Source organism: Chelonia mydas, chromosome 9 (assembly GCF_015237465.2).
Source record: "Chelonia mydas isolate rCheMyd1 chromosome 9, rCheMyd1.pri.v2, whole genome shotgun sequence".
Classification (NCBI taxonomy): Eukaryota; Metazoa; Chordata; order Testudines; family Cheloniidae; genus Chelonia; species Chelonia mydas.
The window spans coordinates 47,466,912-47,490,000 of NC_057855.1; the positions used below are offsets into that span (position 1 = coordinate 47,466,912).

The window sequence follows — 23,089 nt, forward strand, 5'->3', positions numbered from 1 at the left end:
TTTGGTGTGGGGGGAAATCTTCTTCCTCTGCTGGAGTCTGCACTTAGATAGATGTCCCCCCATTAATTACATTTGGTTCATATCTAAAAGCTTCCCACATCAGCCAACAACCATAAAGGCTAGAAACACAGCTTTTCTTCATGAAAGCTAAGATTCTGACTCATCACAAGACTGGGAGGCAAAGCCCAAGGTACATGCCTATGGGGCCTCAATTCTGCTGACGGGCATACCTCAACACCACTGAAAGAGACCAACAAGGGCGGTGGGATCTTATTTGAAGATCTACACAACCTGTGGCGACAACTATTTCATTCTCAGGTCTCCAGTGGCTTGTGGGAGGACCAGAGAAGAAAAACACCACTTTCCCCCCTCCTAATTCAAGCCACGGTTCTGGCTGGTTGGGTCAGAGGCAGCACAGGATGGCATACCAGAATCAGTTCACGCCAGGATACCAGTGCTATGCTGTACAACAACCTGAAAGTAGGCCTGGGGTCAGATGCAAACGAAACCCTGCCAGGTCTGCCTTAGAAGGCAGCTTGGAGCATCCCGACAGCCCAAGTACCGTCCCTAGGCAGAACAGGCGCCAAGAGGAGCAGGGGACGAGGCAGCACATTAGGGACCACGAGCTCCAGACTCGCTTCCACCCCCAGGGGCGATTCCGTCCTTCACACAGCAAGGTCCAGCGGGAGACAACCCAGCTCCCCGGGACGCCGCTTGCTGCGGGCACTACGGGCCTCAGGTGAGTGCGGGGCTCGGAGGAAGCGGGGCGCGCGGAAGGAAGGCGCGAGCCCTACGCCCCACCCCACGCACGCGGCCCGGCAGGCGCCACCATGGCCCCTCGCACACGCTCCGCCCACCAGCTGGCGCCCTGGAAGAGGAATTCAGGCGGAGGGGCACGGGAAGAGCGAGCTGAAGGGCCCCCGGGTTCTTTCCTGTCTCCCAGCCCCAAGGGCAGGCCCCGCCCACCGCTAAGCCGAGACAAACACCGGCAAACCGTGACGCTTTACGCTCGTCAGGATAGCGTGCGCGCACACGGCTAGTGTCCATGAGGGTGAACCGGCACAGAGCGCTCTGCGCATGTCCACGGTTTTCGCGCGAAAGTGGTTTGCGGCGCCCCGCCCCCGAGTGCCGCGCTCAGACGGAGGCGGGGCCGATCGGCTAGTTCGGGAGCGGGTAGTGGCGGCGGTCGGTCGGCAGGGGGCGCTCGGGCTCCGGCGCGCGGCGGCGGCTGCGCCATTGGCGGGTCGGAAATGCCGCCAGATGGCGGTTTAGGATTGCAGCTCCGCTGAGCGCGGCCCCCGCGAACGCCACCGCCCCGGCCCCGGCCTGGCTCCGGCCCGCACCCACCTAGACCCCACGCGCCAGTCGTAGCGCAGGCTCCAGGGGCGCTGCCCGGCCCGAGGTGAGCGGGGCGCGCGGGGGGGGGACACAACTCTAAGGCGCCGATCCAAGATGGAGGCGCGGGGGGCGGGGGCAGCGGGTTGGGGCCGCTCGCTCGGTCTCCGCGGCGGCTGGGCCGGGAGCTGGCGCTGCCCGTGCGGGGAGGGGAGGAGAGAGCAGAGGAGGCGGGGCGGCGCGGCTCCTGCCGGAGCAGCGGGTCCCCCGGGCGGGGCGATCGCCGCCATCTCATTGTCTCCGGCGGGGCTGCCGGGGGCGTCGGGCGGGCAGAGCGGCCTCTCCTGCCGCTGGGCCTGGGCCTCAGCGGCGGCGCGGGGCTAAGGTCCCCCTGTCTTGCGTTGGGCCAGGCCCGCTGTTTCCTCAGCAACCCCTGGAGCTGCGACCCGCTGCGGGTGGTGGGAGCGCGAGCGGGGTTGGCTGCTCTGTCATCGTAGAGGGGGCGGCCGAGGGGTCGGCGGCTTCTGTTAGGGGGTGGGGGCACGGCGTTGTGGACTGAGGGAGGGGGCAGCAGGGGACGACGGTCCTGTGACCTGGGGTGGGCGGTGGGAGTGGGGTTGGTAGGGCTCTGACCTGGGGTAAGGCTGAAGAGTGCGAGGGGGGTGTTTGGCGGTGCTGTGCCTTGGGGCAGGCTGTGGGGTCAACAGCGCTGTGACCTAGGCTGGGCTGTGTGGAGCAGGGGGTGCAGAGCTGTCACTTGGCTGGGGCGGGTGGTGAGGGCTGTAATGCTTTCAGATGGGGCAGGCTGCGGGCAGTGGGAGCACAGGCAGTAGTCCTGTTATCTGTGCTGGGTGATGGGAGTGGGGTTAGTGGCACTGGGCGATGGCAGTGGGATTGGGGTTGGTGGTAGTGCTGGGATCTGGGTGAGAGGTGGGCAGTGGGATAATTGGCTGCACTGTGAGTTGCAGAGGGAGCTGGGCAATATGAGTGGGGTTGAGCAGTGCTGTGACCTGTGAAGCAGTGTGGGCAGCAGGGGTGGGATTGAAGGTGCTATGACATGGATTGGGGGATGCGTAGCAGTAGTGGGTTGGTGGTTCTGTGACTGGAAGGGTGATGTGGGTGGGTAGCAGGAGCAGGGTGTTCGGCAGTGCTGTAACCAGGGGATGAAGGGGCAGGTGGTTAGTAGGGGTGGGAGGTGTGCAATGGAAGCAAGATTGGCAGCAACCCTGGGCAGGGATGTGGGCCATGGTAGCAATGGTGGTGTGATATTTGGGAGGTGGACAGCAGCAGCAGTGGCTGGAGGAGGACATAGGAAGCAATAATCTGGGGTTGTTGGGGTTAAGGATCATTGGCAGCCTCACTGTGACTTGGAGGGGGCAAGTGGGGAGATATTTCTGACAGGGTTGTCACTTGGGAGGGACATAGTGGGTAGGAGTGTCATCAGAGCTTTGACCTTTGTGGATTGGGTGGAGGTGTAGTGATTTCCATGTCTGGGAAGTGGCAGCAATGGCACTGTAACTTGGTGGCACTGTGACCTGTGTGAAGAATTGATTGGCAGTGGTGGTGGCGGCAATACTGTGAGCTGGGCAGGGAAGGGGGAGGTGGACAACAGGGCATGCCCTGGGACCTGGGGGTGAAGTGGGCAGGAATGGCACTGATGCTGTAGCCTTATGGGGTGGTGGGCAGAAGCGCACTGGTGGTACTGTGACCCATAGTGGTAGGAGGGATATTGGCAGTAGCAGTGGTATGGTGGTGGGGTGAGCAGTGGTGCTGTGACTGGGCTTGGGTTATGGTCTATTGTGGCTTTGTGACTTGGGAAGCAGGGTGCCATCATCAGCATTACTAGCACAGTACCTAGTGAGGTGGGGTAGTGGCAGCATCAGCAGCTTTGTGGCCTGGGAACAAAAGAAAACACTGGGACTGGGAGCACTGAGATCTGAAGGTGAGGAAGGGGCAGGAGCAAGGTGACATGGTGTTAGCAGGGGGAAGAGGTGATGCTGTGATCTGGCAGAAAGGATAAAAGCAGCATGAGGGGTGGGAGCAACAGCAGCAGCAGTGTATTGACCTGTGGATGAGAAGATAGGGGCTGCTGAGACAGGGTAACTCGCTGTGTTTCCAGGAATTGTTTTTATTTCTCTTTGATGGCCTTGTACCACTCAAATGCCCCTCGTTCCCTGGTAATCTGCAGGGATTCCCCCTCCCCACCCCTGCTTGTTTTAGTGGATGGGAGACCTTTGGCTTCTCACAAGGGGAATGTAAAGTAGTTTGCATTATAACTGAAATATACATATTTATGGTTTGAATTCGGTTCTTCAGGTAGGTTCGGTCTCTGAGATTAGGGGAGGCAGGGATAGGTGAAGGCCTGAGTACATAGGTAATAGGTCTTGCTATTTCTACTTTCCAAGACTGCCGAAAGGTAGCTGTTGGAGGTAAAGCCTTGTCTAGAATAGAGTTACCTGGGTTTTTCTTAATTTGAGTTGGGTATCTCAGTTACAATAACATAATGGATCACATCTACACACAGTAGTCATGTGTCTAAAATTTTAGTCTCCTTCTATGTACATTGTTGCATCATTCATTCATGTTAGGGTCAATGATTTATGCATTCCAGAGTTCCTGGGCCAAGCTGATTTTGTGTGCTCTTTTGAGAGGTCTCATTTGTTCATTTGTGGATTGTAGATAACTAGATGACTTTAATAAATGATCTCAGGAATTCCCCGGGGCTGGAAGGCTGTACCCTTATCTGCTACCTGGTTGTGAGCACCTTTCCTTGCCTGAGAACCTGGATTCCTCACTTGAGTGCCTCTTGCTGCACTTCACTGCAATCTTATTTTTTCTCCAGCCAATGAGAGTTCCCAGTGAGGGTGTCCTGGGTAGATTGCTGATCCAGGAATGGCAATCCAAACAAATGTGAATTATAGGTGAACAAGCTGCAGGAGATACTTATCAGTTATTTTGATTTCTTTATTGGTTAATGAAATGCAGTAGATTGAGTGGTGGTCTGGGCCTAGCCCTCAAACATAGTGTTGGGACTATTGGTTCTGGTGACCTTGGATGACCAGTAGTGAGTGCAGACTTTCAGATGAACAAGGGCACGTTTTTGAAGTTGTCTGAGGATCCATCAGGCTCAGATGACAAGGCCTCAATATCAGGTCAGATGGGTGTATGTTACCCTCTAGTAAGTGTCAGATGTTGCCAGTTTCCTGTCTGTTGGGAATAAGTTTAGTGTTGGTAGGTTCATTGTGAGTGCCCTAGTCTGTGGTGCTTTGTTTGGCCATAAAAGTGCTGGGCTGTAGACATGTTGTGAAGGCGACTACTGTCCCTGAAATCATTGAGGTGTTCTTGCAGCTGGGATTCCAAACTGTACAGGAGTTATACATGCCCATAATCTGCTCTCCACAGAGTGCAAATGAGTATATTAATAAAAAGGGCTGTGACTCAATCATGATTCAGGTGTTTTAGACCATTGGGAGTGGTTTATGGGTATAAATACTGCAAGTACTAGCAAAGTGTAGGACACCAGGATGTTTAGGAACTCTGCAGTATTTGTTTGTGAGCAGGCAGGAGCGCTTTTCTGTAGAACAACATATACGTCAATGTTCCCGCTACTATTCTTGGGGACTTTGCTACCCACGGTTTCCCTGGGTCATCACGAGACTTACCCTGACTCAAGGCACTCAGATAGAAGACGTTGTAACTACCACCTTGGCAGATGGATTGAAAGTGCTTCTGGATGGCTCAAAACATGATGGAGAAGCTTACTTAATCATAATGACTGGTCACTACAAAATGTTCTTGCGGTGATAGGAACGTGTTTCTTTCTGCATATTTGATTTTTCTATCACAGTAGTTGGGAAACACAAATGCCTTGCAAGCAGCTTTCAGCCAGCCGGAAAGCAGACAACTGACTCATGGGTTTAGCACCAGGTGAGCTTTGGAAATTCGTATGGAGACTGTCAACGCACTTTATGATTGGGAATGCATTTGCAATTACCATGGATTTTGTTGGGAGTTGTGTCTGTCTCATGTTTCTAGCAGTAATGGCAATTCATTCTGTGTGATATTACCTGTACATTGTCAATAAATGTATTTGTGCAGAGGCCCCTCAAAGAATAATCTGGGGATGCACCAACTGTGCATCTTGCAGTGGTGGAATCTTTTAGTAGCAATGACGGTTGGAGCATTCTTGTTTTTCCTTTCCCTTACAGTTCTGAACATTTGGAACTGAGTGCCTCTGTTCCTTCCAACTGTGGTGGTAGACAGACTAGAAACCTCATCATGTCCTTCAGAATGCATTGTTCCCAGGCCTGCTGCCATGTTTCTAGTATGCTCAATTTTTAAATTTTATTTGTTTGTTGTTTTTTACCAAGGATTTTTGGTAGATTTTGGTTGCAATGCCTAACTGTTTTTTAGGAGCCTAAATCTCATTTTCAAAAGAGATTCAGGCACTTAGGAGCCTAAATCCAAAGTGCCTAAAATCACTTTGGAAAAAGAGATTTAGGCTCTGAAATCACATGTTATAATTGAAAACTAAGGAACAAGAGTTCAAGGTGTTCTTCTTGCCCTGGCACTTTGCTTGATTCATATCCACAGGTGCATGGTTTGGCCTGCTTACGGAAGGTCATTCGCCTTCTTGTTGCTCTGTGTGCAGTGCCTTCACCCGAGGACCAGAAAGGAACATCAGAATTGCCTCCAGGCTGTGCCATTGCAGGAAGTATTAGTAGCTAAACCTTCTGGCTCTGATATTCAGGAATCCATAAGTGTTGGGAGACCAGTCTTGGTTCTGACCATTGAAGGAGCTAAGAAGTCTGACAGTGTCTTGCTGCAGATATCTGCTTCCTTGACTGAAGCTACACCAACCGTTCCAGTCACTATGAATCCACAAAGATCAGCTTTGACTGAGCACAAATGCTTGGTCTGCTGAAAAAACCAGTCCACAAGAGCATATCTCAAAGAATCTGCTTTCCCATTTCTGCTCACTGAAGTTCAAAAGCATTCTCATAAGGCTCTGACCTCTAAAGACCTTTGAAACCTCTTTATAAACCTGTAATTAACCTAATGCTTCCTTGGAGATATCAGATTTTACTAATTCCTTGGTTACTATGATGGCTCTGATTCATCACATAGAGTTCCTTGAACTCCTTTGTTTAGATATGCCTTTGGATTGGGGTCCCCCATTACAGCGCTGGATAAGTTTCTATCAGTGTCCAAAGGTAGAGGAAAGAAGCGTAAGGCATTGGAGCCAGTTCTTCCTTCTCTTTCTCCAGGAAGGAAAAAATCTTGCAAGATTAAACCTGTTTCCTTAGCTATGCAAACCTCCCCTTAAGACCTCAACTGGTTCTCCAGGGAAATATGTCTGAGCTTTTCAACTTTGCAGTTACTCGAGCTGCTGTTCTTACCTTTAGAGACTTCTTTGATCTGGGCTTTGGATTCACATTCAGATCCGCAATCAGACCATAACTGGTCTGATACCTTTCCTTGCTTTCTTCCCAGAAAATAGATTAGGGAACCTACAACGCATTATCAAAGCTCTTGTTTCCATCTCTTCAGACTGCAAGATCATCATCTCTCTCCCAGGGATTATGCTGGGGAGTTACCTGTTGGGTGCTGGCAGGACTGGGAGATACCACATGGGCAGTGTGGTCATATGGGTCTTTCCTAGGTATTATCCTAATTTTAAGAGGTCTGAAGAAAAGTAGCTGCAAAGCCTTCTGCCAGGGTTTAATACAAATGTCATGCACCAGATCTGTTCTTCCCAGATCTATCGCGGTCATTGATATTTAGGGAACCATCTCCTTTTACTAGTCCTACACATACCGTCTGAAGAGGAAGTAGAACATCTTATTGAATGTCTGAATGCAGATACAGCTGCTGATGTTTAAACTTCACTGGATGACTTTTTGGGTGCAACATCATCTTCCTCTCTTTCCAAAGATACGCTCCAATTTCATGAGTTCATAGGAAGGATGACTACCTTAAAAATCCCTTCAGTAGCATCAAAGAAAACTATACATCCAGTTTTTGATGTTCTAGTTTCATCCTCCAGGAGTCTGTCCTTTTAGACAGTTTATTACAGCCAGTGAAAAATACTCACTTAAACCCTGCATCTTGGCAACTTCTAAAAAAGGAGACAGGTTGTACCAACTCTCTCCTAAGGGCTTTCCACACCCATCCTTCTCAAAATTCATTAGTGGTGGATCTGCAGCTCAAAGAGGTAATGGGACTCAAGTCCACTCTGCAGTCTCTGACAGAGAAAGTAAGAAGCTAGATGCTCTGGACATTAAAATAGCTAGTTATCAGGCTGTGATGTCCTATTACTAATATCATTTATAGGAGGAAAATAGCACTTCTGATCTAGCATCTAAAGCTGTAGCACCCTCGGTTACTTTGATGTGCTACTTGTGGCTATGCTCATCTGGACTACTCCTGGAAGGAAGAACCTGGATAGAGACTTACTATTTGATAGTGAAGGGCTGCTTAACTGTAAAAGAGAAACTCCTAGAGAAATTAAAAGATACAAGTCTACAACAAGGTCTAGGGGTACCAGTGTTTTGTTACTAGGGATAGTCTCTGCTTTCTGTTCCTTTCAGGGAAATAACACCTCAACTTCAATAGACACACAAATCCTACAAACTTTTAAGTTGAAAGGTAGATCTGCTGCTTCATCTACCTCTGCACTGGCCTCTTGGTTTGACAGGATTCATGAAAACACCAAACGGGGTTTAAACCTGCAAACAGCCTCTCTTTCATTTGGAAACGGTCTCCCATTTATTACAGCCTTGGAGTACTGTCACCACAGATCGTGAATCTTGGAGATTAACAGGATTATTCCATTCAGTTTGACACTAGCATTCTTCCCAACTCCTGCTTCCTCATACCTCTTCAGGGATCCTTCTCATGAGAACTTGCTAAGATCAGAAGTTGGTTCACTACTAGAGTTAGTTCCTGAAGAGTTTTGGGGAAGGAATTTTATTGCAGGTACCTTTTGATCCCCAAGGAGGCTCCAACTCATTGTAGACCTTTGGAAGCTCAGTTCTGTCATAAGAAGATTCATAGAATCATGGAATCATAGAATCATGGAATCATAGAATATCAGGGTTGGAAGGGACCTCAGGAGGTCATCTAGTCCAACCCCCTGCTCAAAGCAGGACCAATCCCCAATTAAATCATCCCAGCCAGGGCTTTGTCAAGCCTGACCTTAAAAACTTCTAAGGAAGGAGATTCTACCACCTCCCTAGGTAACACATTCCAGTGTTTCACAGTGTTTTCAGTGATTCAGATTTCTCATGCTTACTATAGCTTCACATCCTTATCCACCCAAGATTGGGTTTGGGTTCTCGATTTGCAAGATGCTTATTTACACATCTCAGTCAGATATTTGCATTGAAAATACTTGAAGCTTGTTGTGGGGGAGATGATCAACACAAGGTCCTATCATTTCGTATGTTTATGGCACCTCAAGTGTTCATAAAACCTTTTTCAGCAGTACAGGCACAATTAAGACGTCAGGATACCCATATCCTGACTTGAATGTTTGGCACCTCATGGTATCCTAATAGAAGGATCTGGAGCAAAAGCTATATTATAAATACATACCTCATTCAAAATAAATTGGACAAAATCACACCATTCAGAATTGCCAATAAAAGTCATGATCTGGGTTGGAGCTCTCAAAAGGCAGTGCTTTCCTTCTGGAAGAAAGGTACTTAGAAGTGGAACAGGAGAACTCATGTTATACGGTGATTGATGTTCTTCCTTACACAATTTGCCTTATGGTGATGTACGTAACTCTGTGCGTATCTAAAGATGAGCTCTCTTCATTGGCTAGCAAGACACTATATATCATGTACAGATGGCATGTTTATGAAATTGATATTGCATTATTGAGAGATGCATCCTTCATATGTTGGGCTCTTGAGCCCTTTCTACCTCAGCTGCAGGGCGGAGTGGTTTAGGTATTGATTATAATGTTAATGTATAATCTCATTAATGTTAATGTACATGTTAATGTATAATGTCAACAGACAGGTGGAGCACATTCCTGTCAACTGTGCAGAGTTGTATAGCCCTGTGGGAGTTGTGCATAGTCTACCAAACTAATCTTATAGCTCTACACCTTGCAGGCATGGACAGTATATTGGCAGACAAGCTGGGCAGACATTTACACAGTCAGCATGAGTGATCATTCAAGAATTGGTAGTGAACAATATTTCCCTCTGTGGGAATGTTTGGCAAGATGTATTTCCAGATGCCAGAGATTTTGCTTCACAGTACGAGCAGACAATCAGTTCATCTTGGATACATACTTTCTAGACTTTTTGGGTAGATCTCCTCTCTGCATTCTTCCAATTCCTCTAATTCAGAGAGTTCTCAGGAAAATCAAATATCACAAAACCAGGGCTGGTGTTATAGTCCCAGGTTGGGCAAGACAACAGTGATTCTCAGATCTACTGTGACTATCACAAAGGGTTGATCTGTGTCTGCAGCAATTCCCAACCTATTGACTCAACAGAGTTCAAATTTGCTATCAGTACACAGAGTCTCTCCACTTGACAGCATGGACCATTGGACTTTGACAGAAGTAAAAATGTTGTTAAAGTTAATTTTTAAAGTCAAATTTACACAAATTAAGAAGCAAGGTACTGTACATCTGGGGTCAGGCTTGGGTTATGAGGGATTATAAGTGTCGGTTACAAGGTTCATAAAATATATACATAGTACATAACCAGCATAAACCCAGATTGGGAAGCGGGAGTTCTTAAAATGTCAGTGGATAAGTGATCTCGGGTATGCCACCCATAGAATGTATTTAGAGTCCAGGTCTGTATTGGTGTAGTGAATAAGTACATGGGTGGGGTGTATCCCTTGGTTCGTCAGGGAAGGAAGGAAGTGGGTTATTTCTCTGACTGGTGTTCTTGATTACTTGACCTGGTACTCTCGGTGTCCTGTGATGTGCTCCGTGTATTACTACTTACAAACTCTTCCCAGAGACCAGTGTAGTGTGCAAAGAGCACTTATAAAATGGCTGTGGTGTATACTGTGGGGATGAGGATGTGAGTGCAGGCATAGAACCAAAGTGGTCAGGCTAGTTGTCTACTCGTTTGCATCATTAGAACTGGAAAGATCTGCCTGTCCTGCACTTCCATTTCCTGATCATGTATGTATTCTGCATTTGTTGTCCTCAGTCCTGGCTTTGGTCTCTTCCATCAGCTCTTCAAGCATCTTTGTCTTTTTTAGCTCCAGCTGATAACACTGGTCATATTGACCAGCAGTTTCCCTTTGGAACTCTTGTAGCACGTCTGTCCTGATTCTTCATTGCTTGATGAGGCGGTCGCTCAATGTTTCTGAGGCATTCATGGGTCTCTCTCTCTCTCTCTCTCTCTTTTTTTTTTAAAGCGTAACCCTGGAGATGTCCTGGGAGGAAGTAGAGGGAACTTTTTTTTTTCTTTTTAAAAAGGGTGGCTCGGGGAAAGGAGTAAATAAGCATAATTTCTATAGTTTATCACATTTTTCTTACTTTCCAGCAACATGGGTGCTTTTATCTATGGTTTCACATGCCAAACTTAACTTGAGGCATTTTTCTCACCTTCTCCAGTGTTAGGGTGGTAGACACCCTTTTGTTACTAGTTTACTTTTCTAAATTTAGATGAAGTAATTTTTTAAAAATTTAATACTAATGATCAGGTGGTGGGGTCAAGGGAGAAGCTCAAAAGCCGAGGGGAACAATGGCAGTAAATATTCCACATCATTTTAGGTAGTGGCTACTGTGAACTATAGCAGTATTCTGGAGTTGCCAAAGTGGAAAAGGGAACAAATGTTGCAGGGAGTTGGACAAAATTCAGCACCATTTGCAGTTGAATTTTTCATCTCTTAGATAACACCAGACTACTGGAGGAAAGGTATAGGCAAGAGTTCTGTTTGAGATGAGATGTGGGGGAGGAGGCGGCAGAGGCTGGCTTAGCTTTCCACACAATTTACTTGATCCCTTGGAGAATTTGCTTAGTGAAAAGTTTTCTCACATTTTTTCACAGGCATAGGCAAAGATAAGATCTAAAATTAACAAGCTTTTAAGGTAAAGTCTGTTACTGGTACTTGCAGAATGCAATACCTCCTCTTCCCCATCACCACCACTCTCCGTAACTGCAGGTGTGTGTTCGACACCTTTTTTTTGTGTTTTTGGTTTTTTAGGTGTGTGGCTTATGCTTTGCTTTATGGAGGAAAACTGTTTCCCTGTATTGCTTTTTTCCAGCATATGCCGTAACTACCATTTACTGGCACAGTGGCACATGTGAGCTGTATATGGATTAGCATTTCCTTATATGGCTAATGAATTATGACTTGCTGTTTGCATGTATGTCAGTTGAAATCTGCCCATTACTGTTGTAACAATAAAAATACACTTGGTTAAGCATCAGACCTTTTGTGTGTGCACTTTTCTGTTCCCCCCCACTTCCTTGTCATTTATCAGGAATATGTCTATGTGCAAGGATTGGGGGTGGGGAAAGCAGGGAGGGATGAGGGTGAAGGGACACGTTACATTTTACAGCAAAAATGTTACATCTGCAGTAGTAAAGCTTTTAACAGTGGTCACCATTACTCCCAGACCACATCTTTACAAATATAAAATTATAAAGGTTATTTACAAGCCTGAGAAGATGTGTTCTCATCATTGTTGAAGTCTGGATCTACCTCCAGTGGTGTGTGTGTTTGAAAGTTACTAGAAGTTCTGGGATTCTGGCAGCGTTTTCCCAGGCCATGAAGTTTCAGCTGTGGTGGGCCCTATTTCAGTGGTATCAGCCACAGTGTTCTGTGACTTGAAGCTTGGGGTCATTATTGTCCCATTTTAGTAGAATGACAGGCCTTACTGTCCATAGTATATTCTGGGATTGTGTTAGGGCATATGCTAATTATATAGTCCATTTCATCGTAAGATTGAAAGTAAGGCCCCTTCCATATTTGGCGTTATCCTTAGCTTTTTGGCAGGTATCTTTCAGGCACCTTATCCCCTCCCTGAATTGGTTTCCTGTCTAGTGTATCTCCATCTGGACGAGCTTCTTTGCAATGCCATTGTAATAGGCTTTTATTCCTATTACTGGAACCAAAGTCATGCACTGAGGGCACCTCACTCCAAAAGTTTACTGGCACTTTTTATGAGTGCCTCTGGCCAGAAGGCAACCTGTAATGCCTTTTGCTAGCCATGTATTTGAATCCAGGACCTTGTGGAAAGAAAGGTTGACTGATGTAAACAGCTCACGAGGAAAGGCCATAACAATGTGCTGGACAATATGTACCGATTTGTATCTTCTAAACCAGGGGTGGGCAAATCTGAGTATGGAAATTGTATGGCAGGCCATGAATGCCCAGTGGGGGAGGAAGACTCTATGGGGTGTAGCATGGGGGGGCTCTATAAGAGGGGGGAGTGGGGACTCATGGGGTGTGTGTGTGTGGGGGCTCTGCAGGATGATACTGGGGACTCCTAGTTTGCCCACTCCTGTTCTAGACCCTGTGACCTCTTGACCAAGGAGAACTTGGTGGGGAGCAGATGGTCAGGCATCCTCACTGGTCATTTTGAGGGACTGATTTAGGTTTGTTTTAATCCTGCATTGACCTGGAGGTACACTGACACACTGAGCCTAAAACAGGGCTAAAGCCTAGGCCTTGACCTGGATTAGCTGACACAATTTGTAATTTATCAAGCTCACAATTTAGAGATTTGGGAATATGGACAGAGGGTGAATTATAGTTGAGGGAATCACTGAGCTATAACAACCATAAATCCTAGTCTAGATGAGGCCCAGGTGTCAAAGAGAAATGAACCTGAAGGTTGCCAGATCCTTTTCCCATGTCATGCGTCAAGCTCCATGCAATGGGGTAGCTGTGTCAATCCAAAACTCAATCTTCCCACTCCTTTCAACTGTATCTTTCAACAGCTTGCTTGTGGTGCATACCCCCATCCTTTCTCCAAATCAGCAGAAATACTGTGGGCTCCCCATTAAGTCAAAGCTTTAACAAAGGATGCAGAAGGAGGGTGACACCACTATCCCAACTTAGTTTAACTAGAATACCACTGTTTTCCTAACAGGTCTTTGTGTCTAACCTTATCAGCAGAATGCAGCAGCCCCTCCCTTCTAACAGGAAATTAAGGTAAAGGGGCTGAGATGTTAAAACAAAAAGAACCAAAAAAGAGATTAAAATGAAGGGTTAAAAAATGGACATCTGAATATCTTGTGAAATTTTAAGTCACTTCTTCTGTGTATGCATTATACATTTTAATTATAAGAGTCCTTTTTGCCACAGGATTCCGAAGGCCCGATATTTAATTCCTTTCCTACTATCTGCACTTTTTTTTAACCAGTTTAAGTGTATGTTCTTTGAATGTTACCTCTAAATATGTTTGCTTTTATATACTTGTAAACTACAGGATGGCTTACTTGATATTCAGAGTTCATAGTGTCACTGAGATTTAATCTTGAAAGTGTCATATCTTGCTACATTCTATTACTCTTTTATATATATATATATATATATATATATATATATATATATATATATATATAGTGTTTTGCCAGGAGAGTAAACTAACATTAATTTTTATCCATTACCTCAAGTAGATGAGATGAGTAGATTTTGTGCATAAGTAGCTAAAATTTCATGAGAACTAGTGATGACCAATGGCTTTGCTGCTCAAATTTATGGTTTTATTGTAAGTATGAGTGAGGGTGGGTGGTGAGTGTGTTGTTCTGAGACACATTGATTTGTGCAGGTGGAAAATGAGAGGTGTGTGCACTGCAGGGGTTTTTGTGTGTGCTGGTTATAGTGTTGTGCAGGTGGTTCTGTTGATTTGTGTTGGGGGAGGATTATGCTGGGTGATTTTGGGTTGTGGGGAGTTTGTTTCACCAACCGCATAACTCAATACACTCTTTGAAGAACTGTGGCAGTTGGGCCAAGTAATCCACCATCTGTGCAATCTCTCATATTACTGACTCATTACCTCCATTATAATTGTTGCATGTACATTAGCTGTAGCTTAAAGGTAGTGAGTGTTATATTTGGTATTACAGTGGTTTAGGACTGTTGGCATAGGTAGATGCATGCCATACTGTTTTATTATATATAGACATTGTGTGCACTAACTTTAATGCTTTGTGACTCTCTTACAGTGCTGTAAGATGAGACTTTTCTGTAGTAAATGACATCATTTGTAAATATGTGAGAATTGGTTTAAATTAAACTCAAATCCTGAACTTATTTAAACAAAATTCCTTTTATACTGTGTATTTGCTTCCTGGAGAAGTTTTCGTTTTCTTTTATTACTGAAAAAATCTACCCCCTGGATGCTAATGTCACTGTCATATTGATTTGCAGTCTCCTGTAAAGGGAATTTGCGAAGATGGTGATAGGTTTCATAGCAGTACTTATTTCTGCAGTGTCATAGTTGTATGTTGAGCTTGATATCCATAAGACAGGGTCCTACAATGCATGAGGTTATCACTCAGTAAGACAGGAGAGACACAAGCGGAAAACACATGGGGAAAACAGTGCAAGGGAAGGTGCCAAAACCCTGCAATAGACTGCTGCATGGGAAGTGTGGCTGTGAATGTGCATATAGATTCTGTTTAGCATTTGGAAAAAGTACAGAGTTTGTAAGTGTAATCACTTTGTCTGACAATACAGACAAAAGAAAACTGTAAATTGAGTGAAGGAACTCTGTTCCAGTGATAAACCATTGTGCACTGATTCCATACAATAGTAGTCACGGTAGACAAACTAAACTATTACATTGAACACCAGTGGCACATTGTGTACAAGTTGGATACAGATGCTGAAATCGTATATTACCACATGATCGTTGTGCAGACTGAAAAACAGACCTCCACTGATTCAGCAAGCGATGGATTCCTTATTTCTGTGGCGGTAAGCTGCTGCTTCACTCCAGTATGCGGAAAACAGAGAAGTTAGGCACACCTGTGTCACTGTCACAGTGGGGACAGAACACCTATTTTACATCTGGAATCAGGCCAGCAATTGGGTCTTGTGAAAATACAAGCTACCCTGTGAATGGTCAGGGCAAAACAAAAAGAGACTTTATAAGTGATCATGAGCGTATTAACTTTGTTGGGAAAGTTCATAGATAATCTAATTGATAAAACTGTGCATATGAGAAGATTGCTGAGGCTCCTGAAACAGTGAAAATAAAAAAAATATTACAGTACTCGTCTCTGAATTTGCATGGCAATATTTTAATGTTTTTTGACATATAAAAAGTTCTTTGCATGCCTCTAAAAACGGACTAGGTGTAGTACTGCTGCAAAGGAAAGACTGACTCGGGACCTGTAGTATAGGCATTCAGAACCTTCACAAACACAGAACGCAGATACATGCAATTTGGAAAGGATACTCTAATCACCTTTGGTTGCAAAGCTTTCCACAGCTATGTCTGTTGATTGTGACTGAAACTGATTGCGAGCTGTTGCTACTTGTTTCTTTCAAAGAATCTGTTGCAAGCATCACATAAGTTTCAAAGTGTCTTACTGAACTTCAAAAATATGATTGATTTCAATCAAGGAAATCTATTTAATTGTCCAATATTTGGGAGGAATAATTCCATCAAGATCAAGAGCCAGAAACTGAATCTGATGTCGTCCACGTCAACTGGGTAGAGTACTCAGGTGCTGTCTAACCTCACGTGGGAAAAGTAACAAGGTGATAGAGCACAGGATGAGACACTGCAGTCTGTGATATATGTTGTACTTCTCAGATGGAAAAAAGCGTCTAACTACTATGTACCTCACAGGCATAATTTCTCTGTGGTAGATGGTGTTCTCCTTAAAGGAAGGTAAGTGGTGTAAAGTAGAGGTGGTGTGGTTTTGTGCAATGTTGGTCCATCTTCTTTGGGGAGAGGGGACTGTATAGTTTGGATGGCTTCCACCTCCATAGAAGGGGTACCAATCTCCATTGGGACAGGCTGGCTAGAGTAGTCAGGAGGGGGTCAAACTAGTAGCAAAAGGAGAGGATAAAAAGAGGGATGATATGAGCACTTGAGATGATACCAAAATTAATCAAAACACATGAAGAGAAGAAATTCTTGAATTACCTTACACCAATGGCAGAAGCTTGAGTAACAGACCAGAGAAATTAGTATTGCTCATTTATCAGCATACATTTGATCTAGTTGGTATTACTGAAACCTGATGGGATGATCCACACAATTGGAATGTTAAAATCAATGGTTCTAACCTATTTTAGAAGATCGAGTAGGCAAAAAGGGAGATGGAGTGGCACTCTGTCAAAAATGGCATTACCTGTTTCTGAGTCACTGATAATTTGGAAGAAAATAACCTTTGAATAGTTATGGATCAGTCTCCTAACAGATACAGCACTAGATGGGATACTAGCTGGTGTCTGCTACAGACCATCAAATCACACTCAGAACCAGGATGACTGTCTCCTTAGGCACCTCTTTCTAATGTATCGGGGGAAAAAGCCTTGCACTTCATTGGGGGATTTCAATTTGAATGACATATGCCTGAGATCTCATGTGGACAGTATTAAAGCATCCTTGGAATTTCTAATCATTATAGATGACAATTTCCTAATTCAAAAAGAGTTGCAGTCAACACCAGGGAATTCTTTATTAGCTATGCCTTGTCCTAACAGATAAAGAGGAATTGATAACAAAACTAAAAATTAATGGTAGCTTAGGTGCAAGTGATCATGAATTGATCAGATCTATAATATGAAGAATAAATCCAGACCAGTCTTTATATATTCTTGATGCTTTAATAGGTCCAGTTTCACAAAACTGAAAACAATTATGAGCTAAATCAGTCAGGAGGAAGAATTTAATCAGAAAAATGAATGATAATTGAGAATCATTTAAGAAAATCTTACTAAGATGCTCAAGAAGCTAGAATCCCACAATCAAGGAAGAAGGCCGTACTAGTTAAAAACTGACTTGGTTTACAGGGGAAGTGAAAGCAGCTATTTAAAAAAAAAAAGAGGTGGGGGAAGAAAGGGGAAATTATTATTAATGAATATAAATCAGAAGCTAGGAATCGTAGAAAATTCATAAGGGAAGCAAAAAGACACCAAGAAAAATCTGTGGCCAGCAGAGTTCAGGACAATAAAGAGGAGTTCTCAAAATATATTAAGAACAAAAAGAATCCTGACAGTGGTGTTGGTCCTTCTACTAGATGGAAATGGTAGAATTGTCAATAATAACGCAGAAAAGGCAGAAATATTCAGCAAATATTTCTGTTCCGTATTGGAGGGAAAACAGATTATGTAGTCTCATCATATGATGATAACTTTATAGATAACTGAATCTTTCCATTCCACTCGTATCTCAGGAGGATGTTAAACAGCTTCTATTAAAGATAGACATTTTTAGTTCAGCAGGTCCAGATGACTTGCACCAAGAGTTTTAAAAGAGCTGGCTGAACAATTAATTCCAATTTTCAGTAAGTCTTGGAGCAGTGGGGAAGTTCCAGAAGAGTGAAAGAAAGCTAATGTTGGGTCAGTTTTTAAAAAGGGTAAATGGGATGACCAGGATAATTATAGGCACATCAATATAGATATAGATCCTGGGCAAGATAATGGAGCGGTTGATATGGGACTCCTTTAATAAATAATTAAAGGAGAACGCTATTCAGCATGAGTTTATGGAAAATAGAATCTGTCAGACTACCTTAATACCCTTTTTAATGAGATTACAAATTTGGTTGATAAGGGTAATAATGTTGACATAATATATTTAGACTTCTCTAAGGTGTTTGACTTGGTGAAGCATGATATTTTGATTAAAATCTAGAACCGTATAAAATTAAAATGCACGTTAACTGGACTATAAACTGGCTGATAGGTCTCAAACATAATTGTAAACAGGGAGTTGTCATGGAGTAGGTGCATTTCCAGTGGAGTCCCACCGTGATCAGTTCTTGTCCTTATGCTATTTAAGATTTTTATCAGTGACCTGGAAGAAACATAAAATCATCACTGATAAAATTTGCAGCTGACCCAAAATTGCGGGTGTGGAAAATAATGAAAAGGAAAGGCCACTGATCCAGAACGATCTGGATCACTGGATAAATTGGGTGCATGCAAATAATGTTCATTTTAGTATGGCTAAAAGTAAATGTATACATCTAGGAACAAAGAGTGTAGGCCATATTTACAGGATAGAGGACTCTATCCTGGGAAGCAGTGACTCTGAAAGATTTAGGGAGCTATGGTGAATAATCAGCTGATCATGTACTCCCATTGTGACATTATAGCCAAAAAGAGTTAAGGCTATACTAGGATGCATAAACAGGGAAATCTAGAGGAGGAATAGAGGTGACTTTATTTGTCACTAGTGTGACCTCTGCTGACCACTATGTCCAGTTCTGGTGCCCTCTATTCAAGAAGGATGTTGATATATTGGAGAGGGTTCATAGAAGAGCCACAAGAATGATTAAAGCTATAGGAAACATACCTTCTAGTGATAGACTGAGCTCTTTGAGTCTATTTTAGGTGAACAAAGAGAAGTCTAAAAAGTGATTTGATTATAGTCTGTAAGTATTTACCTGGGGAACAAATATTGAGTAATGGGCTCTTCAGTCTAGCAGAGAAAGGTATAACATGAACCAATGATTGGAAGTTGAAGCTAGACAAATTCAGACGGCAAATAAGCTATCATTTTATTACAGTGATCTTATTTAACCAGTGGAACAACATACCAAGGTTTGTGGTGGATTGACCATCACTGATCATTTTGAAATCAAGATTGGATATTTTTCTAAAAGATATGCTGTGGGAATTATTTTGGAGAAGTTCGATGGCCTGTGTTAAACAGAGGTTAGCCGAGATGATCAAAATGGTCCCTTCTGGTCTTGGACTCTGAATCTATGTAGGCATTTCGTGACACAGTTAAACTAGGGGAAAAAAGAGGACTAGCAGTAATATATTCAGCAGGTATGAACAAAGATATCATTGTTAAGGTAAATGTTTCTACCACATGCCAAATGTATAGAACACTGGTAGGTAGGGAACCATATTCAAGTTACAGACACATCAGTTAGAGTCTGGGATACAGATGAGGTGGACATTTTTGCTCTAGAGGCCAGAAATTATTGTGCTGTTATTGATGCGTATTCAAACTATCCAGAGGTGGCTCAACTAAAGAAACCCACACTGGCTTTCAGAGAAATAGTACAGCTTGGTTATATTATAGTTTGAGTAAAAACTCTTCCCCCCCCCCCCCCCCCCATGGAGATTCATTAGACTTGCTTGATAATGATGTGTCAGACACAGCAATGCCAAAACAACAAGAAGCAGTTGCATCTCTGGGTCCATCAGCTGACTGGCCTGCTGCAACTTCCAGAAAAACAGTGACAGAATGATTTAGTGGCCTCTCCTCCCCCTCCGTTCCACCAGCGACTTAAATTGATTTGTAGAATTAATTTGTTCATATAGATGATAGAGAATTTTTAATTATTTTTTTTATAAAAGTGTGGCACAGGTGCTATTGTTATGTACAGGTGTTGAGTGTGCCTGAATAATTCTGAGAGTTACTCTTCACATACCATCCTTGCCCATACATCCTTAATTTGGGTCCCCTGTGTGTATACATTGATAGTCTTTAATGATGACATTACATATTTTTTTCCACAGGATCCCTAACTTACTCAGCTCATAGGATGGCTTAGGGTGTGAATCTGAGTGATATTGTGAATGAGGCTGTGGTCTGTAGGACGCCTGCTTTGTTGTTTGTTGTGAAGAGTCAGGAGACTGCGGGAAGAGACTGGATGGTGGTCTAGTTAAGGCAGATGGCCTGTCTTATATTCTGGTTGATTAACTGGGGCCAGATGTGGAGAAGTGCTGAAAGGCTCATGATTTTGCCCGGGGGCGAGGGCGGGGATCGACAGCACAAGAGAGACAGTCTTCCTGCTCCCAGTTCTGGCACTACAGTGGAAAATTGTAGCTCAGCCCTTGTAGCCCTACAGTGGAAGATGCTCATTCACTTTGTTGGGGTAGTGCATGTACAATCTGGGCTCATAAAAGCTGTGTGGGGATGGAGCATGCACAATACACATGAAAACTTGAAGCCTCTCCTCAGCACAAACTGACTTTCAGAGGTTTTAGAACTCAGCCAGATCACAGTGGATTTTCACAAGGATAGCAAAAGGCACATCCCTGACACAAGGGCAGTCATCACCCTCTCTATCCCTGCTGCATTTAAAGTCCACACACCAAATTTTGGAGGCACTAGAACTTAATTGTAAGAACATTTTAACATGTGCAAAACAATATAGTTTCCCCCTAACTTCAGTCTGAGAAACAGCTGAACTGTTTTTTAATTGAAACTTTTCAAAACAGTTCAGCCCTGGGCAGGCACCCCGCAGGGAAAGTTTCACCCCAAACAGTTACAGCTTGTAAAGTTATAAGCAAATTAAAACATGAGTTTACAATGGGAAGTGTTTGGCACTGGCAGCCTCTTATAACATCAGGGTGGAGTGGAGTGATTTAAATCAAGGAACAATATAAGCTGCCTTTACCTGACTAAGAGCTTTGACAAACCTCTAGTCAACAGTGTTTAGGTCAGAATTGTTAATACCAACAGACCAAAATGTTTAAAATCAGAGGACGTGTGCATGTATGGACCTTTATTATTACTTATCAGTTTTCATGGGAGAAGGTTGCTATCTGTTGCTTTTCTGGGGAGCATTTGGTAATTTGCTTATGCATGGCATCAGTATCATGGCCAGCACCATCACCAATAGGTGAAACCCAGAGCTATACTGTCATACCATTGTCTTTTTTTTTCCTGATTCTGAAACATGCTCTGACCAGATGTGTTGAGGAATCAAATCAAATGATACTCCATCCTCTGTAGTGTCAATTTCTTCCCCTATCTTATTCCTCCTACCTTCTTTTCTCATCTTTTCTTCCATCTAATAAGAGTCAGCTTGTCTAGGACAGAGTGAACCTTGCAACACTTTCCGATGACCAAAGAGGCAAGCTAAACGATGCTTTAGCCCAGCTCTAGTTAAGTTTCCCAAGTCCTTGGGTGGGTAATAAGGTAGGACTGTCAATCGATTAAAAAAATTAATCACACGATTACAAAAATAGAATACCATTTATTTCAATATTTTTGGAAGTTTTCTATATTTTCAAATACATTGATTTCAGTTACAACACATAACAGTGTACACTGCTCATGTTATATTTATATTTGATTATAAATATTTGTGCCGTAAAGAACAAAAGAAATAGCATTTTTCAGTTCCTCATACAAGTACTGTAGTGCAATTTATCATGAAAGTTGAATTTACAAATGTAGAATTATGTCCAAAAAAATCTGCATTCAAAAATAAAACTGTAAAACTTCAGAGCCTACAAGTCCATTCAGTCCTACTTCTTCAACCATTCACTCAGACAAACAAGTTTGTTTACATTTGTAGGAGATAATGCTGCCCGCTTCTTGTTTACAATGTCACCTGGAAGTGAGAACAGGCGGTTGCATGGCACGGTTATAGCCCGTGTTGCAAGATGCGCTAAAGAGTCATATGTCCCTTCATGCTTCAGCCACCATTCCAGAGGACATACGTCTATGCTGATGTGGGGTTCTGCTCAATAACAGTGCAAAGCCGTGCAGACCGACGCATGTTCACTTTCATCATCATGAGTCAGATGCCACCAGCTTGAAGGTTGATTTTCTTTTTTGGTGGTTCGGGCTCTGTAGTTTCCAGATCCGAGTGTTGCTCTAAGACTTCTGAAAGCATGCTCCACACCTCATCCCTCTCAGATTTTGGAAAGCACTTCAGATTCTTAAATTTAGGGTCGAGTGCTGTAGCTCTAGAAATTTCACATTGGTACCTTCTTTGTGTTTTGTCAAATCTGCAGTGAAAGTGTTCTTAAAATGAACAACGTGCTGGGTCATCATCCGAGACAGCTATAACAGGAAATATATGGCAGAATGCGGGTAAAACAGAGCAGGAGACGTACTATTCTCCCCCAAGAAGTTCAGTCAAAATGTAGTTAACGCATTATTTTTTTAACAAGCGTCATCAGCATGGAAGCATGTTCTCTGGAATGGTGGCTGAAGCATGAAGGGGCATACGAATGTTTAGCATATCTGGCACATAAATACCTTGCAATGTCAGCTACAGAAGTGCCATGCAAACGCCTGCTCTCACTTTCAGGTGACATTGTAAATAAGAAGGCAGCAGCATTATCTCCCGTAAATGTAAACAAACTTGTTGCCTTAGCGACTGGCTGAACAAGAAGTAGGACTGAGTGGACTTGTAGGCTCTAAAGTTTTAATTTATTTTGTTTTTGAGTGCAGTGATGTAACACAAATAAAATCTACATTTGTAAATTGCACTTTCACGATAAAGTGATCGCATTACGGTACTTGTATGAGGTGAACTGAAAAATACTATTTCTTCATTTTTACAGTGCAAATATTTGTAATAAAATTAATACAAAGTGTGCACTGTATACTTTGTATTCTGTGTTGTAATTAAAATCAATATATTTGAAAATGTAGAAAAATATCCAAAAATATTTAATAAATTTCAATTGGTATTCTATTATTTAAAAGTGTGATTAAGATTGCGATTAATCATGATTAATTTTTTTAATCCCGATTAAATTTTTGAGTTAATTGCATGAGTTAACTGTGATTAATCGACAGCCCTTTAATAAGGTAATGTAATGTGTACTTTGCCAGTGATTTTCCAACAACTGAATTGCAAGTATCAGACAATTTTTT

General features: G+C 43.5%; 1 protein-coding gene across 3 annotated transcripts in view; it reads left to right on the plus strand.

Moving 5' to 3' along the window:
- The first annotated feature begins 1,138 nt into the window (after positions 1–1,138).
- The window catches only part of STAG1 (stromal antigen 1), a 365,202-nt gene continuing 343,251 nt past the window's right edge, over positions 1,139–23,089 (plus strand). The window contains exons 1-2 of one of the 3 annotated variants that reach the window (XM_043521994.1): positions 1,215–1,402; positions 13,418–13,479. The gene's annotated coding sequence lies outside the window, so the exon portion shown is untranslated. Of the gene's footprint in view, positions 1,403–13,417; positions 13,480–23,089 lie in introns of all 3 variants that reach the window. The other 2 variants (XM_037909148.2, XM_037909146.2) reach the window with 2 other exon arrangements.